This window comes from Cyprinus carpio, chromosome B9, assembly GCF_018340385.1.
Source record: "Cyprinus carpio isolate SPL01 chromosome B9, ASM1834038v1, whole genome shotgun sequence".
Taxonomy (NCBI): Eukaryota; Metazoa; Chordata; class Actinopteri; order Cypriniformes; family Cyprinidae; genus Cyprinus; species Cyprinus carpio.
In genome coordinates, this window is record NC_056605.1 from 5,136,703 (window position 1) to 5,153,005 (window position 16,303).

At 39.6% G+C, this 16,303-nt stretch overlaps 1 long non-coding RNA gene across 5 annotated transcripts; it reads left to right on the forward strand.

Moving 5' to 3' along the window:
• Positions 1–11,766: 11,766 nt before the first annotated feature.
• On the forward strand, positions 11,767–15,866 carry LOC109102413. 5 transcript variants are annotated; one of them, XR_006155552.1, is made up of 6 exons: positions 11,767–11,890; positions 11,991–12,053; positions 12,706–12,801; positions 13,694–13,797; positions 14,794–14,914; positions 15,829–15,866. It is a non-coding gene; the product is annotated as an uncharacterized LOC109102413 (long non-coding RNA). The 5 variants fall into 5 exon arrangements; XR_006155549.1 differs by having other exon boundaries at positions 12,723–12,801; XR_006155551.1 differs by lacking the exon at positions 11,991–12,053 and having other exon boundaries at positions 11,773–11,890; positions 12,723–12,801.
• Positions 15,867–16,303: the final 437 nt, after the last annotated feature.

A 16,303-nucleotide genomic window follows, 5' to 3' on the forward strand; every position in this document is an offset into this window, starting at 1 on the left:
ATACAGGTATCCAAGGGCAGGCTTTACGATGGTTTAGATCCTACCTGTCTGATCGCTACCACTTTGTTTATCTAAATGGGGAGTCATCTCATTTATCACCAGTAAAATATGCTGCTATTTTCAGTATACATGTTGCCCCTTGGTAATATCATTAGAAAATACGGGATTAGTTTCCACTGTTATGCTGATGATACTCAACTATATATCTCAACAAGACCAGGTGAAACTTCAAAATTATCTAAGCTTACAGAGTGTGTTAAAAATGTAAAAGATTGGATGACCAATAATTTTCCTCCTATTAAATTCAGATAAGACAGAGATATTACTTATTGGACCAGAAAACATTACACAGAATCTCGTAGATTACAATTTGCAATTAGACGGATGTACTGTTACTTCCTCCACAGTCAAAAATCTGGGCGTTATATTAGACAGCAACTTGTCTTTTGAAAATCATATTTCCCATGTTACAAAAACGGCATTCTTCCATCTTAGAAACATTGCCAAGCTACGAAACATGTTACCTGTTTCTGATGCAGAAAAGCTAGTTCATGCGTTCATGACCTCTAGACTGAACTATTTTAATGCACTGCTAGGTGGTTGTCCTGCATCCTCAATAAACAAGCTACAGGTAGTCCAAAATGCAGCGAGTCCTTACCAGGTAAAGAAAATATGATCATATTACCCCAATTTTACAGTCTCTGCACTGGCTACCTATTAAGTTCCGTATCAGTTACAAAATATTATTACTTACTTATAAGGCCCTTAATGGCTTAGCTCCTGCGTACCTAACTAGTCTTCTACCACGCTACAACCCATCACGCTCCCTAAGGTCACAAAACGCTGGACTTTTGATAGTACCTAGGATAGCAAAGTCCACTAAAGGAGGTAGAGCTTTTTCGCATTTGGCTCCCAAACTCTGGAATAGCCTTCCTGATTATGTTCGGGGTTCAAACACACTTCCTGTTTAAATCTAGATTAAAAACACACCTCTTTGGCCAAGCATTCAAATAATGCATCTCATAATTTTGGACTGCAGTTATAGCTGATCAAATGCGCATTATTATTCTTTAGCTTGGGTTAAACTAATTAATTTTACTTGGCTGGAACAGCAGCTACGCTAATTATGTCTCTATTTGTTTCTCTGTTTTGCCATGGGATTTACACAAGCTCCAGTCTGGATCCAGAACACCTGAGAAGAGATGATGCCAACCCTTTAGATGACCTCAGATGATGCTAACCCAGAGACAACATACAGAACTACCACATTTTGCTATAAGTTTGATTGCATAATTGCTGTTAATAGTGTTAATCGTCTGTTTGTTTACTTTTTTTGTTGATTTTTATGAACATTTCTGCCATATGCACATGAACTGACAGTCATCACTGATAAGCTACTACTAAATATTGTAGAAACTTAATTTTCTGTAAAGTTGCTTTGCAATGATTTGTATCGTAAAAAGCGCTATACAAATAAACTTGAATTGAATTGAATTGAATCTTCAGTTACAAAAGTGGACAAAAATCATACAAAACTGAATTTTTTTTTTTTTTTTTTTTTTTTTTTTTAATTCAGGTCTACATAAATAATAACTTAAAAAATGTTGACATTCCAGTTCAACAATTAGAGTGCCTATGGAAAAACGCCAGAATTATTTGTTGGATTTTAACTAATGGTCAACAGAATTAATTCCTGTTTTTGTTTACCTTAATAATAACTGTGTTTGTGACACAATTCCTTTGATTGATTTTTTGTATAAAATATATGCTCCATGTGTGTCGCAATGAGGTAGTATTCCTTAGTTAATGCATTAGTTAATATAACAGTGAACAGAGCTGCAATTATTAATCTTGATTATGTTAATATGAATATTTTAAAAAACATTTTGTATATTAACATTACTTGTATTATGAACAAATGGGATTAAGAATTCACAATATTATATTTATAATTAACGTGTTGTTGTTAACTCTTCAGGTTACCCAGTCCGTAGGCTGTTAATGAACTTAACTATACTGTAAAGTGTTTCCAAAAGTCTATAGCTGTGACAAATATATAGACAGTTTCCATGTTAAGTTAGGGTTAGATAGTAGATAATATATTAAGATGTCATAACCATATATGAAACAGGAAGCAAAATGTATTAAATAGGAGGCTTGTTATTTGTATGTACAAAGAGAATGCATGATGTAATAAACTGATGAGGCAACACATTATGATTACTCAAAGGTGAATAGAATATTGTTAATCATCTAACAAGGTCAAATGTGAAGGTCTGTGTAATTTACAGTCAATTGTAACCCGTGTCTCAGGTTAATGTAACTGATAACTAATTTAAGTAGTAAAGAATTAAAGCTGGGCTAATATCAGAGACTCTAGGTACGACTACGGAGCCTGAAATAGTGAAAGGTCAGCAGAGAACAGACAACACAAAACAGGTAAATTTGAGAAATGTATTAAACAAAATGAATGGTAGTTATTTACATTCCCTGCCTACCTAAGCCGGCTTCCTGAGTGCACAGTGCACAATAAACCCAAAATAAACAACCTCAAATAAAAAAAAAGAGTCCATAAAAGTTCTTGGTGTGTGTGTGTGTGTTTCTTGGAGTATGTATGTTCTTTTCACTACCCGGGGAGGTTTACGTGTGTTCTTATCTGTATTTTAAATGAAGGCACAGGATGATGATGGTTCCAAAGATGCCACGGCTGGCCACGCCAGGCTCTTGGTCCGATCACTTCTGCGGTTGGCTCGCCACTGACCACCAGGGTCAGATTCAGATGGTCTATCCCTTTCTTAAACCAATCGGAGGTATCTTGAGAAGCTCGCTGTCATGCGGCTTAACTCTCTCTCACACAGCTTTCAACCAGTCCTTGTTGCTTTCTAGCAGCGTCTTCACCGGAAGAAAGGCGTGTTTTTTATTTAATAGTAAATCTGCTGGGGTTTACGCGCCACCCACAGGCAGAATAAAGAGTTGCACTCCAGTAACCTTGTGCGGGTTACACTCTCCCCTCCTAACTTATGCACGTCCCTGTGCATGGCAATATTCAAACTGTTATCACCGGAGGGGACAGAACAGGGGGATGAGCTGACGCATCACTCTCACTTATGATGTCGTTCCACACAGTGGTCAGCCCTTGAAAGAATGACTTCACCACTGTGACTAAGGGGGTTCCCAGTTCAGTGTAGTCCAGCCGCCTAGGTGGCTGACGATTCCTCACGGATCTCCTGACTAGGTCATCAGTATCTGCTTGTTCTTCCGTCTCAATCTCCTCTTCTCCTTCATTTTCAAGAACATTTGTCTCATCACATTCTGGCATGTTGGAGGGGACTGGAAGTTGTTCAGGACAGTCCTCATCCGACCCTTTCACAAGGTTGCCACTGTCAGATAAGTTTATCTCTCTTTTCACAGATTCACTTCCAGGTAGGTCTTCTATTTCCACAGGTTCATTTCCAGGTAAGTTCAGGTTCGGTGTTACTTTGTTGACTGGAGCAACATCAGGTAGGCTACTCTCATTAGCTGGAACATCATCGGTCTCCTTGTTGAGGTTTGTCGTCAGATTTTCTTTAGAATGGCTTGGACCATGGTGTCTTGGAACATCTCGCGAGACAATATATCTGGTTACTTCTGGGATTTGTTCTTTTTGTGACCAGGTAACAGGAACGATATCATCCTCATCCGAGGACTGATCAACTTCTCTTGGGTCACTGCGAATGTTCTGGCGTGTCTGTCTTGCGGCGCTCGAGTGGTTTGGGTTGTTCTTCTGGTGTTACATGGAGGAACCCACATGGGAGTAATAGGTCTCTATGCAGCGTGCGCCAGGGCCCTTCTCCGGGTCTCTGGTTTTACTGTATAGACGGGGAGGTCTCCAGCTTTCCTCACTACCACATGGACGGTGGACTCCCATTTATCAGCAAGCTTGTGCTTTCCACGAATGCGTACGTTCCTGACAAGTACTCTGTCTCCAATGTCAAGAGCAGAAGGAGTCACACGCTTGTCAAAACTTGTTTTGTTCTTTTCAGCTACCTTGGCAGCACTCCTTGTAGCTATTTTGTAGCTCTCCTCGAGGTGGGATTTGAGGTGCTTTACATACTGGGAGTGTGACTTCTGTTGCTCTTTTTTGACAGGTAAGCCAAATGCAAGGTCGACTGGCAGGCGTGGCTGGCGTCCGAAAATTAACTCATAAGGGGTGAACCCAGTCACTTCACTTCTGGTACCATTGTACGCATGGACCAAAGGCTTCACATAGTCCTTCCAGTGTGACTTATCCTGGTTTTCCAGAGTGCCAAGCATGTCTAACAGAGTGCGGTTAAAACGTTCCACCGGGTTGCCCCTTGGGTGGTACGGAGTTGTTCGAATTTTCTGTATGCCTGCAACTTCACAGTTGTTTTATTAGCCGCGACTCAAAATCAGGAACTTGTTTGCTGTGCAGTTTCTCTGGAATACCATAATGGATGATGAAATTGTCCCATAAGCACTTTGTAACCGTTAGAGCCTTTTGGTTTGGTGTTGGGATAGCCACTGCGTATTTTGTGAAGTGATCTGTGATCACAAGAATGTCCTTTGTGTTACTTCTGTCCGGTTCTATAGACAAGAAGTCCATGCAGACCAGTTCAAGCGGTCTTGTTGTCATGATGTTCACTAACGGTGCTGCCCTCTCAGGTAAGGTTTTCCTGAGCACACACCTGTTACACGTCTTGACTTTCCTCTCAATGTCAGAGGCCATCCTCGGCCAGTAGAATCTGGCTCTGACCAAGTCCAGCGTGCGGTCTTTTCCCATATGACCCATGTTGTCATGCAGGCTCATTAAGACCGTCTCACGGAGTTCTTCAGGTAAGACTAGCTGGTACTGTGTTTGGCCTTCTTCTTGGCGTGTTCTATAGAGGATGCCGTTCCGCAGTTCAAGCCTGGTCAACTCTCTCAACAACAGAGGTAGGTCTGGAAGCAAGGCTCTCACAGCGGGCGGTGGTTTCTCGTCACGCTCAATCTGGGAGATGACATGTTTAATGCACTGGTCAGCTCTCTGTTTGTTTCTGAGATCTGCCTCTGAAAGGTGTGGGACGATGGGAAGCCCTCCAAACTCATCTTCCTGCTCAAAACTGTCAGGTACAGCATCCCCAGAGATGGCAAGGCTCTCGACAAGGGAGATGCTTCCATCTCTTCCCATTCCATCATTGGCACAATAAATAAGTTGTCTCTCATAGATGGCTCGGACCACCCCCTGATCCACAGCCTCAATGTTATCTGAATCTGATAGATGGTGTTGTGTGAACTGGCAGATCCTGTCTCACTCTTTTTGAGATGAGGGGTCGTCATGCAGGTGGCCATGGGGACGTCGCGATAGTGCGTCAGCATCTCCATTCTGCTTTCCTGGCCGGTACTGGAGTTTAAAGGAGAAGGTAGAGAGAGCAGCTAACCACCTGTAGCTGGTTGCATCGAGTTTGGCTGAGGTAAGTATGTAGGTAAGGGGATTGCTGTCAGTGACTACTGTGAACTGATTGCCATAGAGGTAGTCACTGAAACTTCTCCGTTACAGACCATTTCAGCGCTAAAAACTCAAGCTTGTGAGCTGGATAACGGGACTCACTACGTGATAACCCTCTGCTTGCATAGGCGATGACACGCAGCTGTCCCTCCTGCTCCTGATATAAGGCCGCTCCGAGGCCGGTGGAACTAGCATCCGTGTGAAGGATGTAAGGGAGTGCAGGATTTGCGAAGGCCAGAACTGGGGACGTTGTCAACTTGTCGATGATCATCTCGAATGCCTGTTGGCAGGCGGGAGTCCAACGGTTCAGAAATGGTTCCTTGGGGGTGGTAGTATTGGCCACTCCTTTCCTTGGACTTTGGGTGCTTCCTTGGAGGTGGGTAGCCAGATGTTAAGTTGTTCAGCGGTTTCATTATACTTGAATAACCTTTAATGAACTTTCTATAATACCCACAGAATCCAAGGAAGGCTTTCAGCTCTTTTAGATGCTGAGGGACTGGCCAGGTCTTTAATGCTAATCAATCTTTTCCGGGTCGGTCTCTACTCCCTGCTCTGAGACCACATGCCCCAAGTACCGGACTGAGGACTGGAAGAATCTACATTTTTCCGGGGACAACTTGAGCCCATACTCCTTCAGGTGGTTGAGAACCTTGGTGAGTCTGGCTTCATGATCTTCTAAAGTTTTCGAGAAGACTATCAAGTCATCCAGGAAAACGACAACTTCCTTCAAGTTCATGTCTCCCATGCACTTTTCCATCAGTCTCTGGAAGGTACTTGGGGCATTTGTCACTCCCTGAGGCATGCGATTAAACTCCCAGAAACCAAGTGGGCATACGAAGGCAGTCTTTGGCTTGTCAACCTCGTCGACTTCGATCTGATAGTAGCCAGACTTTAGATCGAGGACGCTGAACCACTTGGAACCGGAGAGTGCTGTGAAGGTGTCATCCATCCTCGGAAGTGCATAGGCATCTTTCACCGTCTGCAAGTTCAGTTTCCTGTAGTCAATACAAAGGCGTACCTGGCCATTCTTCTTCCTGACTACAACGATTGGAGAGGAGAATGGAGACTCACTTTCACGAATCACCCCAGCATCGAGAAGCTCTTGAAGATGTTGACGAACAGCTTCTACGTCGTGTGGGTGTATCGGCCGAGCTCTGAGTTTGAATGGTGTTTCATCGGACAGTTTGATGTGATGCTTGACTTTGTCTGTCCTTCCAAAGTCAGTGTCGTTCTGAGCGAAGACCTCAGGCATGCTATTCAATTTTTGAGTAATTCTGTCTTTCCATTCTGGAGGGACCGGCGACTCACCAAAGTCAAAAGGTTAGGTTAGTTGCCTTGGAGGGTTCTGGTTCAGATGGATTGGTCACGCTCTGTTTGTGAGACAGAATGACCTGCATTGCACTGAGCTCAGCAATCACGCTCTTAGCTGGGATAATAATGTCGTGTTCCGACTCATTTGAGACCACAACTGGTAGTCTGCCTGGTAGATAAATGAGACAGGGCTTTACTAGCAGCCCTCCAGGCAGAGAAGAGGATGAAGGGTACTCCATGATAGCAGACCTCTCAGTATGGAAGTCTTTAACTGATGCCATTCCCTCCAGAACAACTGTTCCTCCAGCTGGAATGAGTTTTCTGTCTCTGCCTTGCATCCTCACCAGTCCGATGTTACTGTCATGGCTTTTGTTCCTGTCTCAGCTGAAGTACTTTCAGCACCATTCTGTAGCCGTTTGGGACAGGATGGTAGCTTGCTGGACTTTTCTCTCTGCACATACCATATGCTACATCGAGTGTGTTTGTACCAACAAGTATCTGGTACCCTGAAGTGCCGCTGTCTGGAACAACCAAGGCCAATGTTGGGACTTCATATTCAGCTCCAAGGAACTGTTTTGGGAAGGTGATTGTGACTTCAACATATCCAAGGTAGGGCACAGATTGACCATTGGCCCCTTCAATTTCCAGAAGGTTATAGAGTGGTTTGATCTGTTGCTCATGTAGGTATTCGTCATAGAAAGACTTGGTGACTGTGGTTACTTGTGAACCTGTGTCAAGGAGACAGCTGAACTGTTTGCCTTGGATGGTAACTTGGCCTGTGCTTTTCGTGCCTATAAGTTGGTGCTGAACTATGAAGGGGTGTTTTTCTAAGATTAGATTGGTTCAAGGCAGCACTTAACTTGGGTTTAGTATCACTTTTATCCTTAGCAGGGCGTTGGTGAACTGCTCCAGCTTCAGTTTGCCCTGCAACTGAGACTCCATCTAAAAATCCCTATTGTCTGGTGAGGGTTCTCTAGCCTCCCAGAGGCGCCGCTTTTCTTTCAATTGATCTCTTTTTTCATTGACGAGAGTGGGGTTTGGATTGTTACTGCAAGCTGAGGAAATGTGACCGTCCTCACCGCAGTTGAAACAATACCGAGGTCTCGGCTGGGTGCTTGTCTTTGAGTTGGTAGGTTTCCAGCTTGGTGCTCTGGGGTCAAGTTTAGATGTTGGCCCACCTGATTGATGCTCAGGGTTCCCCTTGGTCTTTGGGACCTTCTTGGCTTTCTTAGACATCAGTGTGGTGAGCTGGCTCTGCAGAGACGCCACCTGCTGTTTAAGCTCTGTCAATGGGTCGGACTCAGGCTGGAATGCTGCTTGTTGACTGCAGATGCATGCACTCTGAGAACTTGCCATAGCCCGCTGCCGGTGTGAGCCAAGGTGCTTCTTCATACGTGTGGCTTTAGCTGCCTGCCTATCCTCCTCAGTGCGGATTTATAACAGGAGCTCTGAAAATGCTAGTGGGTGACTTTTCTTTTCTTCGAGGTTGAGGTCAGAGAGCAAAGGGTTGTCCCAACACCCGCGACAAAACTGTTTGAGAATGTGTCTATCTGCTTCTCCAGCAGCAGCTCCTCCTCTCTTAACAGCAAGGTTCAGGGCAGCTTGAAGGCGGCAGAGGTAAGTAGAGGCCTTTTCACCAGGGTCCTGAAGAGTATTCATAAACTGGGCGAAAAGCTCCTCACCGTCCTCAACGGTTCCAAAGGCTGCGTCCAGCAGTTGAAGGTAGGTTTCAGGAGTAGCTTCAGGGCTTAGTCTTTTGACAATATCTGCTGCAGGGGAGAGCAAACTTTCAAAGATTTTCCGTGATTTCTGAAGATTAGACAGGGTGGGGTCTTTCCTGAGAAGCTCAACATGTGAACGCCATGTGTCATAGTCTGTCTCACTATTGGGTCTGGGGAGCTTGCCTGAGAATGAACGAAGCTTGATGGGAAAGTGTGAATGTGTGCTAAATTCATCTCTCCTCACAATGTGCTCAACAATGACCTTTTGAATTTCAGGTGGATTCAAGTCGCTCTCCACAACAGACAGAGTTCGCTTCACATGAGCTGGTGGGGATGGCTCAGCACCACTATGAATTAACCTTTCCCGAGAAGAATCTGGGAGCAGCTGGGGGTGTAGGGGTTCAAATGTGTCAAGAGACGTGTTGAGCTGTCTGGCTCCAAACTCATTATCACCACTGCCATCAGTCTCGATTGTCTCACTGATCTCTGACATCATGTCTTTCAGCACCTCTTCGAAGCCTCGTCCACTTAGTTTCGCTAACTTCTTTATCTCATCAAGGTAGGCTTTGGTAACACTGCAGCTAATTTTAGTTGTGTACACACTTGCCAGAGCTTGAACGTAGTATTTTACATCTGGATTGTCCTTAAGTTCATGTGTGTAGGGCAGAAGAGGGGCTAAGGCTTCAATAGCAATGCCATCTTGATACTCAATAATCAGGTTTTTATAAAACTCTGAGTTAATGTCAGTAACTGGGACAAGTCTCATGGAGCCATACTTCTTAAGGAAGTCTATGATCTCCTCATCTTCTAGTGATTCAAGCAAACCACTCACCATTACTGCATTGGGGACTTTAATACCTGAGCTCGTTATGAACTCCATGTTTGGTAAAGAGTGATCTATAAACGTGACAAATAGCTTACACACTTGAAAATAGTTTCACACACGTGTAATGTGGTTCACTGCTAACACATAACCAGACTCCTGGCTGGCTCGCCACTTGTAACCCGTTCTCAGGTTAATGTAACTGATAACTAATTTAAGTAGTAAAGAATTAAAGCTGGGCTGATATCAGAAAACTCTAGGTACGACTACGGAGCCTGAAATAGTAAAAGGTCAGCAGAGAACAGACAACACAAAACAGGTAAATTTGAGAAATGTATTAAACAAAATTAATGGCAGTTATTTACATTCCCTGCCTACCTAAGCCGGCTTCCTGAGTGCACAGCGCACAATAAACCCAAAATAAATAACCTCAAATAAAAAAAGAGAGTCCATAAAAGTTCTTGGTGTGTGTGTGTTTCTTGGAGTATGTATGTTCTTTTCACTACCCGGGTAGGTTTACGTGTGTTCTTATCTGTATTTTAAATGAAGGCACAGGATGATGATGGTTCCAAAGATGCCACGGCTGGCCCACACCAGGCTCTTGGTCCGATCACTTCTGCGGTTGGCTCGCCACTGACCACCAGGGTCAGATTCAGATGGTCTATCCCTTTCTTAAACCAATCTATACATACAGTACATAATGCATTAATTACAATTGCCTCATTTCTGTGTTCAAATCTAAATCAACATTTCTTCATTCAAATGTCAAATCAATTATAACCAATTGTAAAGGATATAAATACTATAATCATTATGCAAATGAATAGGTACACATCACACCATATAACATAAGTCAGTTCCAATGAACTACAATCATTCAATCAATCATTGTACTTCCATCTCACAGTATAGAAATAAAATCATGAGATTTCTGAAACCAGATATTTATGTTTTTAACCTTTTAAATCTATTTATGCATCTTAATAACATTTTAAACATCACATTTTAATATATTTATCCTTTTTAAACAGTTAAGATGAACTTCTGCTCCTCATATACATATCAAACATGTATATTAGCAATTAAACGAACTAAATCACCCTTATTTTACATATTATATGAAAACAAGAGGATAAATACACCCTCAATCAAATGACTTAAGCCAACAAAACAGTATAAAGGCACCTTTAGCGGTGTGAATACGATCAAAGATCTGCTACAGTGGTGACTAGCTTATCTGAGCTAACATAAACAAATCAAAACATTTGTATTTAAATGTTAACGATTAGCACGCAGCTAGCGCGATTAGCGATCTTTTATGAGCATCTCAAACAACATAAAACAATCTGAATCAGTTCTATATGGTATCAAACAGCAAGAATCAGGTTCACAACTCCGACTGGTTTTAAAAGAATGGTATTTCGCGCCATAATGGAGCTAGCACAATCAGCATAACACTCGCATTAGAATTAACATCCTTACCGGAGGTATCTTGAGAAGCTCGCTGTCATGCGGCTTAACTCTCTCTCACACAGCTTTCAACCTAATGGACACACCATATTTCAATATTTGGTACGAGATTTTTCTTTGAATTTCTATCCTTCAGAGGGTAGTGGTATTTTAATATTTCAGTTTGTTTTACCAACTATTAAAACGCTCTTAATGGTTCTAATGGGAATTCTAATGGTTTTTAATGGACACTGTAATGGTCTCTGTTGGTCTCTATTGGTAATTTGCTTTCTTCTATTGGTGGCATGTATTGTCTATTGGATACCATTAAGGACCAACAGAACACCTTTGGAAACTTCTGGTGGTATCTACTGGAAACCAGTAGAAACCATTATGACTCCAATAAATTAAGTGGTTTCTTTGGAAAACTGTAATGGTCTTAGTGGGTAGGCTAGACTGCTGAAAAAATAAATAAATAAATGAACACACAAACAATAGAAACCATTACAGAATTTGTAATGGTTTTAATGGTTCTAATGGGAATTCTGTTGGTTTTAATGGACATTGTAATGGTCCCTATGGGTCTCTATTTGTAATTTGCTTTCTTTTATTTGTGGCATGCATTGTCTATTGGATACCGTTAAGGACCAATAGAACACCTTTGGAAACTTATGCTGGTACCCACCCAGCACCAGACGTCATTCGGACATCGTTTTTTTTTTTTGCTAAATCTCGGCCCGTCATTGCCTTCTTTTAGATCAAAAATTGACGTTGAAAGTTGGTCTTTGCTTGGTTCGTCGGATTTGGTCCAAATTTTGCCCTAAACTCAGCAATGGTCTTTGTTTTGTCTGTCTGATTTGGGTTCAAATATAGCCCCAAAATCTATGTTTAATATTAGGTTTTGTTTGGTCCATCTGATTTGGTCCAAATTTAGGCCAAAAATAAATGTTGAAATAACAGTGAAATTCTGCGTGACCTACGTGCTGTAATGGGCGCGCGCGCTGAACTGGAGCGGAGGACGTCACCATGGAAACGAGGCGGCAGCCCAACCGTCAAGCAGCTGAACGCTGACTCTCAATGTGGTTTTCACTATTTTTTTAGGTAAGTTTCGTCTATATAATTACACAAATAGTACATTAAAGTGTTTCTGACACTTTATTTCATGTAAATGATACGCTTCCGTTTAATATTTACTTTATAGAAATGGTTTAGTGTCGTCAGAAAAAGTCCGTTAGCATCTCCACTGTAAGGCTAACTACAAGAGGTAACGATAGACTTGAGCTCTTATTTATTAAGTTTGGGCTTTATATGTCATCTTATTTGTGGATGAGCGCTCTCTCTCGCTCTCTCTCTCTCTCTCTCTCTCTCTCTCTATATATATATATATATATATCTCAACGGATGAATGGAAGTAAGCTAATTAATTTAACCTAAAAGTATGCACTGTACAGTTAACGTTACGTTACATCACTTACAATGGGCTGAAACCTTCAGGTTTTGATCTTTCATAGTAAAATACATAAATACCACTTGTTCTGTTATTTCAGAAGTGCCAGAAAAAAAAAAAAAAAACCTCTATGACACAGGAGATGTTCCTGATTTTAAAATTTCTTAAGGGAGATAATGAAAACACACACACACACACACACACACACACGGATATATATACATATATATACATATATGTATATATGTGTGTGTGTGTGTGTGTGTGTGTGTGTTTGTTTGCTTGTTAGTTATTTGATGTCCACGCTGTAGGAGCATTACTAAATTAGTAAAACTAAAATGTTTAAGTCTTTTTTTTTTTTGTATATATTCTGTCAATTATTATTTTTCTTTTCTGCATTTCACCTCTGCTATAGTTTATTTATAATAAACCTGTCATTGTATAATGAATATTGTTGTCTCTGTGACAGTATGCTTATGTTCCTAGGTTCTTCCATGCTGATGGCTGTGCTCTAGAGTCATATCTCCTGTCGAAGAACATTTTTAGACATTATGAACCATGAAAAGTAAGTAATTCCTCAAACATACACTACCATTCAAAAATGTAAGGGTCAGATTTGTAAAAATAAATATTTTATGCTCACCACTGCTGCATTTATTTGATTAAAATACAGTAAAATAGTAATATTGTGAAATTACCATTTTATAACTATTTTCTATTTCAGTATGTTTTAAAAAGTGATCAAAGCTGAATTTTCAGCATCATTACTCCAGTCTCCAGTGTCACATAATCCTTCAAATATTAGTCCATTCTAATAAAGTGCAAGAAGCTCTTAAAAATATTAATGTAAATAGTAATTTTTTCCTTTGGTGATTTGTATTGTATACCCAGAATGCAATGCACCAATGAAGTAGATTCTCATTCTCTAACTCCAAGCTACACACTCTCACACCGTGTCTATACTGGACGCACCAAAGTGACTGTTAAAAATCATTTGAACTTTGTCAGTACATCATAAATAGAAAGAGGCATCAGTTTACCATCTGTGATTTGTTGTGTCGTGCCGTGCCACATCCAGTGTAGAGAGCATTACTGATTATAATAGGCTCTGTTGTATTTTGTTGTGCCGTCCAGTGTAGACACAGTGTTAGACCTCTTATTAAATATCATTACATATGATTCATGTATGATGCCATTCATCACTGATAGATCTTTTCTATTTCATCGTTAAACCACAAGGTAACTGTAACATATTTAAACAATATTAATACGAATAAATAAAAATGCATCTGTGACTTACTGTAATATTGCTTCTTATTTTTCAGTGGGTTGAAAGTTCTCATTAAACACATAGCTTTATTCTCATCTCTGTGCATTTTCAGACGTTGTGCATATTTCTGAATCTTTTTTTTTTTTATTTTTAACATCATAATATTGGTTGTCTTCTCTTTTTTCAGAGTTTAGCTCCAACCCCAGTTAAGCAGATCTGGGCAGCTGATCAAGGATCACCAGAAACTCTGCAGAACATTGGTCCTCCAGCCCAGGACTGGACACCAGTGTTGTAAGTCATTAATCTAGAAGTCATCCTGCCTCTTTGAAGTGTCATGTTCAGAATATATTACAGGAGATCTCTCATTGTCTCTTAAGGTCCACTTACATGCAGAGTTTTGCTCCAACCTGCATTGCACCTGAACACATTAATCAAGGTCTTCAGTTTTACCAACTATTAGTGTTGTCACGGTACCAAAATTTCAGTATTCGGTACCAGTACCAGTGAAAATCCATTGTACTCGGTACCAATTTCAGTACCAAAGCAAAACACAAAAACATGCTAATTAATTTATCTTTATTATTATTATTATTATTATTATTATTATTAGCTGCACTTATACTAACAATTAACACTTATACTAACAATTAACTAACAGAACAGCGTTCATTTCAATCCGACATTCAAATGTTTATCAGGATATATATACACAATTATATATATCCTGATAAACATACACAGAATGACAGTCAATCACTGATCTTTATTGAACTGCTTTTATAGTTTTAATAATTACTTTATTTGTAATGAACACAATAAAGGGATTTTACAATTGATTATTTTTTTTTTTTACTTGAATGCTTTTTGTTCAGATGTAAAATAAAAAGTGAATTATTATTAAGAAAAGAACTGCAGGAAAAGATGCAATGTTGCTCTGTGATTTTGCTTTGGAACCTTTAGAAAACTTTAACCTGATTTTTCTCAAAATTGACTTTGCCAACTCTTTCAACTTCAAACTGGTGTAGCTCAGTAATTTTTTGTCAGATTTCAACAAATTATACATCATTTTGAAGGACTATTATAATGAGAATAATAATGATAAAAAAAAATCTCATTTTTGCTCATTGTGACTTATTTTGCCAGCACAGGTCACACATGCTACTTAATTTCCACTTGAGAGTGGTCAGATTTAAAGTCTGAGATTAGTCCATCAGTTCTTGAATTTCAATTTGTTTATGTGTGTGTGTGTGTGTGTGTGTGTGTGTGTGTGTGTGTGTTTGAAAAAAGAGTGTCTGTCTCAGAAGCTGAAGAAAAGAGGCCACACCTCAGAGGAAATAAGTGCCTCCTAAGTGTACGGAAATACCTGGCTGAGAAGATCAGTGACATAAACCAGATAAAACTGTCAGTGGTAAGTATTTACATATCCATATCTGAATGTAATTGTTACAACCTCTTATATGATTTGAAGTGAATAGAGACTATGTACCATAAAAAGTAGACAACGTAATTATTCAAGACTATTTGTGACCCTGGACAACAAAACCAGTTATATGGGTAATTTTTTTTTTATTTAGATTTTTATATCAATAATATTAAGAATTAATTTTCCATTGATGTATGGTTTGTTAGGAGGACAATATTTGTCTGAGATACAAAACTATTTGAAAATCTGGAATCTGAGGGTGCAAAAAAATCTAAATATTGCTAAATAGTCCAAAGCAAAGCATTTTATTAATCAAAAATTAAGTTTTGATACATTTATGGTAGGAAATTTACAAAATATATTCATGGAACATGATCTTTACTTAAAATCCTAATGATTTTTGGCATGAAAGAAAAATCGATAATTTTGTCCCATACAATGTTTTGTTGTCTATTGCTATAAATAAACCCCAGTGACTTAAAACTGCTTTTGTGCTCCAGGGACACATTTATTCACTCACTCATAACAACAAACAACACTGAACTACACCTAAACCATTGAGATATTCAACACAGCGGACAATAATTAATGACAATATGCATCTATTAAAGCAGCGCATAAGATAAATAAAAAATTATCTGCTTTAAAAAATGTCCATTACACATTTTATAAACATAAAATGTGTAATGGACAAAAGTTCATATCTGTCAAGAATTTGAATCTGCTCAAAGTGCCCCAAAGTGTTGGACGAATTTAAACATGATGATGTTTTGTCAACAACTAAGTTTTTGCAATTTTTTTTGAGATTGCCATATAAATATATGTATGGATAATCTCACATACTGGTAATGTGGTTTAAGTGGTACATTGTCCTAATGAATTTTCCTTCTCTTTTGCAGGTCTAAGACAGCTACAATGAAGCCACAAATGCAGTTCATAGTTCCTGTATTTCTATAATGCATTAATGAATAACAATAAAAAAAAATGTAATGTCAAGGTTTTGTGTTAATTCCAGCTATGTTGAGTATTCTGTGAATAATTTTGATTTTAGGTGCATATTCTTAATTCTTTGCAAAACAACCTGAACTGTTTGCTATTGAAAGGTTGGTATGTAGTTTAAATAAATAAAAATGATATTCTTGACAAAACCTGTGTATAGTTGTATTAATAATTTAAATTATTTAATTAATCAATGGCCTAATTACCAGCTATCAGGTAAACATTCAAATCAGAACCAATACAAAACTGCAACGGAAACCATTAAATATTTGCAAATAAAAACCAATTAGAAATGTAATGGAACCATCAGAACCATTAAAACCAATGGAAACATTAAATTGTGCAAATGGACCAATACAAACTTGTAATGGAAAA